The sequence below is a fragment of the Zosterops lateralis genome (genome assembly GCF_965231275.1).
Source record: "Zosterops lateralis genome assembly, chromosome: 2".
In the NCBI taxonomy this organism is placed as follows: domain Eukaryota; kingdom Metazoa; phylum Chordata; class Aves; order Passeriformes; family Zosteropidae; genus Zosterops; species Zosterops lateralis.
The window spans coordinates 99,430,140-99,436,139 of NC_139763.1; positions in this window are offsets into that span (position 1 = coordinate 99,430,140).

Sequence of the window (6,000 nt, forward strand, 5' to 3'; positions counted from 1 at the left end):
AGTGGGTGGCAATTTGTCCACGGAAGCAAAACACAACAACTAAGCACGTGTAACTTGGAGTGGTAAAAATAATCAAGCTGAGTGGCTGTACTTACCCAAAGTGACTCCTCAAGTGTAACAATTTCTGTTGTAATTGTGGTGGGTTGTTGGTGGCCAGCTGCCACATTCCCACCCAACTGCTCTCATTCCACCTCCTCAGCAAGACAGAGGAGAAAAAATGAAAAAGCTCAAGGGTCAAGTTAAAGAGAGAGAGTTTGCTTACTCATTACTCTCATGAGGAAAAGACTTCACTTGGAGAAACTTAATTTAGTTTATTCTTTATTAAAATAAAGTACCAACCAGAGAAAGAAAGATAAAACAAAACATTTCCCAAAGTCCCTTTTTTGACATGCTCAACTTCACTCTCTCATTCCTGACTCCTCTACTCCCTCCTTCCAAGCAGTGCAGGGAATGGGGGCTGTGGTAAGACCATAACATCTCTTCTTTTCTCTCCTTTCTCTGCATTCTTTTCTTCTGCAGGGTGGCTCCTTCCCATGGGCTACAGCACTTCAGGGTGAACCTACTCCAGCCTGGGCTCTCCATAGACCATGGTTCCTTCAGTTCCTTCATATCCACCTGCCAAAGTGAGGTCCTTTCCATGGCCTGCAGTAGAATTCCGGCTTCAGTGTGATCTCCTGCAGGGAGAATTTCTGCTTGGACACCTGGAATATCTTCTCCTCCTCTGACTGGTGTCTGCAGGGCTGTTTTCCACACCCTCCCCTCACTCCTCACTGACTGCAGCCTTTTGCCCTTTCTAACATGCACTTTTCCTGAGGCACTGCCATTGTGGCTGCAGGGTTCAGCTGTGCCCTGTCCTGTGGAATGAGCTGAGCTGGCTCTGCTCAGTGTGGGGCAATCCCCACCACTCCTCACCAAGGCCACTCTGCAGCCCCCCACCAGCACCCTGTACATTGCTTCAACCACAATTTCAGTGCAGCTGACGATGGGGACAAAAAAGCATGGAAAAACAGGAGAAAACAATCACTTTCCATACAAAACTCACAGGAAAAATTGTGACAATGCCACAGTCGGGGTCACTGTAGTTTCCCATGGAACAGGAACTCTGCATTCTGAGTGAATGCAATCAGGCAGCTGTCGGTTCCCAGACTGTAAACACAGATGTAAGATCTCCTCCAGGTGTGCAGGCAAACTGTTCTGTGCATAGCCTATGTTTGGAAAAAAACAACAGCAGATCTCTGAGAAGTTCAATCACAGTAAAAGCAAATGCACATCAGTGATGAGGGTTTCCAAAGCACCAAGGCCAGTAAAAGCCATGTCTTGGTCACTCAGTCAGGGCAAGTTACTAAGAACCTTGTAATGCAGCCATCCCCTCATACAGTGGAGGGAAAAAACTGTGTGCAACAAATGAAACCAATGCTTTTAAATGCCACAAGGCTTTGCCTTCTTGTAACTTGGTCAGGGAGAAAGATTAAAGTTATACATACAAAGTGAGCTTACAAGACTTCAGTGCACACCATTCCACTAGAAGAAGAAACAGAAAATGTCCTTAATGGGCAGTTTTTAATTTAGTACACTTTTAAGTAGCAGAAAACTTCTCAGTTTTATGATAATTAATTCTGGGTTTTTTCAACCAGCTGTATAAAGTGAAACCAAACCATCTGGCCACCATGGTGTATAATTTGCTGTGATTAAAATTAAAGAACTGGACTGCAGGCCAACTCTTTTTGCTCTCCCATGTGTCTTCACACTGTATCTGTACTATCTTGACACCATCAATGTGTCTTCCACACAGTGCCAGCAGTAGTACAGAAAGCATTTTTATTTTAATTTTCCTTCAATGATGGAAAGAATCCATGTTTTAAAACACAATTCCTTTAGTTCAGATAAGAAGCTGCAGCACAGAAAGAGATTTGTCTTTGAGCTGCAGTAAAACGATGCTCATGCCAGAGTGTGTGCAGATCTGACACCTGACTCAGTCACTTGGCATCCTGGGGATGAGGTCCCCTGCCATGATTCTGTCTCCATTTGTGGAAGGGGTGATGAAGACCTGCCTTCTGCTACAAGGCTGCAGCAGCTCCCACTGGACATTTAAGGGTGTATTTGCTCAAGGCTCTGCTTGCACAGTGGTTGTGAGTTCAGCAAGGGAAAAAATGGGTAAAGAAGGAATTTCTTTCAGACAGAATGTCCATATTCCCTAATCTGCATTGCTTAATAACTCTGCTTGAATTACTGAATTTATTAAGATGGTTGCAAAGTAATCAAGGTTGTCATTTCAATAAATGAAGTGCAACCAAAATAACAAACAGAGTTAAATACACCTAGAAACTGTACTGCAAGCTTGTGTGAGACCTTGCCTTACACACTGAACTACTGTGCCACTGTGCTTAGAGAGTAAGGGAAATCAGCTTGCAAGCTCAGTGTTACCTGCAACAAGTCTGACACTGGTAGAACTTCAGATGCCAGTGCCTCTGGCCTTAAGGTTGTTGTCTTTTCCCACAGAGCTGTGCTGCAAGGCTAGGTTTAGTGCATTTCTCCCTGTTGGCAGAAGAAGTCACCTTAGGGAACCACTGGTATTTCTGGCAATTGGACATCTGCTCAGTTTCAGGCACATAACAATGACAAGGCTGCTATATCGTGCTTATAACACACCTTTGAAGAGACTGCTTAATGCATGAACTAAAATATGATGGTTCAATTGCAGTGTGCTCTTGCTCTTCTACAAACTGCATTTATTGAATAAAAGAATAACAAAACAAAACAAAACACAGCAGTTTTTCCTCTGTCAGAATTACTAAAATGTTTTTGAGTTACTTCAACATTTTTTCTAATTAAGAAACTGTTTTTCTCTCTCGGCAAATAACTCGGAGTCATTACATTAACAATCTTAATTGGCCACAACAGCTATATTCACTGGAACAGAAATGCCACCATTTTGCTAATAATTACCTTTAAAACTTCTTCAAATCTCCACTTTTTTATTTCACAAGTTGATAATCCTGAAATAGAAAGCTTGGTTAAGTTTTGACATTTTTATCTTAGTTCCTGACTATATATATTTTTCTTTGCTTGAGGAAAAATCTACTAAACTCTACTTTATCCAGTGGTGCAATGTAAAAGACTCCTGGAGAGCAGAAACCTACTGTGAGACTAGGTGCTCTTTAGACTTGACTTACAGCTTCTTAGTTTTAATAGTCAATGTTATCAGGAGTGTGGAATATGCCCCTAATTCTGTCATTTGGTTAGTATACCACTCTCTTTTTGTCAGGGGGTAAATGGGCTCAATATATCTAAAACTCTTACTGCTTCTGTCTTCAGAACCCGACTTAACACTTTGCTCTTTACTACAGACCAGACAGTCTTTTGAGAAAAATCTGCCAAGTGAGTAAGTTTGGTATTTTATCCCTCTATAAAACATGTAGTACATCACAACCCAAATTAAAAGTGCAGTAAAAAGTGAAAGAGAGTTACAAAGACAATTTAGATAACACTTCTGCCACAATGCATCCACTTTAAATTCTAAGTGCAATGTTTCAAAGCTATACTGTCAAATCCTCATTCCTGCTCCAAATCTGGTAGAAATGCAACATCTGCCAAAACCTTACATATTCAACTTATACAATTGCCTGAGCACCGAGTTCAGCACTAAACCAAGATTTCCTCCCTTATTCAAGGGCAAACTACTTGCAGCTTAGTCAACTCACTGTCCAGGAAAAGGAACAGTCTTTTGGCCCCTAAACACCAGGCCTGAGCAGCCACAGGAGGCACGACTATTACTGGCTTCAGAGACAGCCATAAGAGGTAGTGAGAGATGAAAATCCTCACTTCACCCTGCTAAATCCACCATTACACTATGGTGATGTGACAGGAAAAGAGCCAAATACCCGCCACTTTCATCCTGCTGAAGTGCTGAAACAGGGATTAGAGTTATATAATGTTGTAAAATAGGAATTCAGCGTGCGAAGGGAGGAATCTCTCAGTTCCTTTCCTTATTACAATCACTCCTCACATAGATGAACTGCCCCTATAGAAACAAACAGCAGCCAAACCCTCAGAACTAACTCTCACCCAAGCATAGTGTTACAAAATCATATTCCGGAGGTATCACTGAGTGCCTGAGAATTTCTGCTTAGTATAAAACTATGGGGCACACTGTCCTAGACTGGTGGAAATTTGGTCAGAGGTTTATTATGTTCTGGGTATTTTTCACAGTGCTCAAATTTTGTTTTTATTTGCCCATAAGGCTCAGAAACAGACTGAAAAATTATTGAAAACAATCTGCACACAAGGTGAGAACAGCAGGATTTCTAAAACATTTGCACAGGAAAGCTTGTCTTGGATGAGAGGTGGCATTTCCAGGATTGACCTACATATGCACAAGAAAGACCCTGAGATCCCATGAATGCTGTCACTGTACCAGTTTCCATGTGATGGTACAGACTTCTTCAGTACACTAAAAAAGAAGAGAGCAGAGGAAGAAGAACTTAAAAACTTAAAGAAAGTTAGAGGTCTTTTTTCCTGAGCTCCTTTTTTCCTTATGGCTCCTTAGCTGTTCAACTGCTAAAGTTACCACAGTTGGTGTCAAACTAAAATTTGAAATCAGGGAGACCATGCTGTCCTTATTTTTGAGTCAGGGTATAGTGGTGTGTACTGTGATATCGGGGCTCTGGAATCAGGTGAAACCTCCACTGAGAATACTGAGAATACTGAGAATACTGAGAATACTGTTCCCAGGGCTTTGGAACTCTGGGGAACTCTGGTTTTCTCCAACCCTGCAGCACAATCCTAAAGCCCACTTGGCCCAGAAAGCAGGGAGCAAGGGATGACTATCCCAGCCACTTCAGTCAGGCAGAACAAAATTAGGCATAACAGCAAAGTGAAAGCAAAGAGCTGACAAAAAACTCACTAAGTTCAAGTAGGTTTGAGCCCTTCCAAATGGTGGTACTAATACTTCTCTGGAAGAAAAAGGGTTGGAAGGTCTGGAAGAAGTGGAGTGAAAACAACTCAAGTATTAACTGTCTGCTTGTGCTTTGGGAACAAGAGCATATGTTTCTTGGAAAAGCATGGAATCCTTGACAGCCTGGCTGTGCAGGGTAGAGTGTAATACACACAGTGAAACTGGATAAATGTTGATTAAATCATTTGTTTTGCCCACCAGAGTTCAATAGTATCAGTCAGGGATCAACAGAAGTTGTCCTTCAACATATTCTTTCATCCAGCAGAAGACAGGTGCTTTTGTAGCAGGGAGACAAGTGAATTAGATTTGTAAATTTATTAAAGAGCAAAAAACTGATTGATAGAAAACTCAGAAATAAATTAACTTAAGCATATAAAATCAAACAAAAGATGAATAGGCAATTTTGCACAAAAATAAAGTTAAACAGACTAAAACTTTTAAGAAACACCTAGTGTTTGGTGGTTTGGATTTTAAAAATGTGTTGGATATTTTACACTACAATATCTAGTATTTCACTGCACCAATATTCTGACCATTGCCACTTTCAGAAATATTACATTATTTGAGAAATATGCTAAAAGAAAAGCTTTATTTGGCAGACTTCCTTTTACTGACCTGTAGGAGAGGCACATGAGAAAAATCAGAGCAACAGTTCCCAGTTTTGATATGTGCTGTAAAGTACAGAAATTGATACTGCACACAGCAGCAGTTCAAGATACCACATAAAGACAAATGATTGAGGTACTGCAGGAAAATTATTTGTCCATATACTACCTCATTCTGATATAATATTATTTTAGTACCTGCATTAGTGTTACTGAAGTGCCTTTTCCATTTATCTTACCTCTGCACAGGCACATTCTACATGTCTTTACACTCATCCATCCAAAAAAGAACAAGATAGCTGGCTGAATGCTACATTGCATTTAACCACTCTGACAAGAGGAGGGTCAGACATCCGACACTCTGGCCTAGGGAGTCTTGTTATAGCAAATTTATGAGAGCAGATGTTGCTCCAAGCCTTGCAAGACTACATGTTGTGTTTG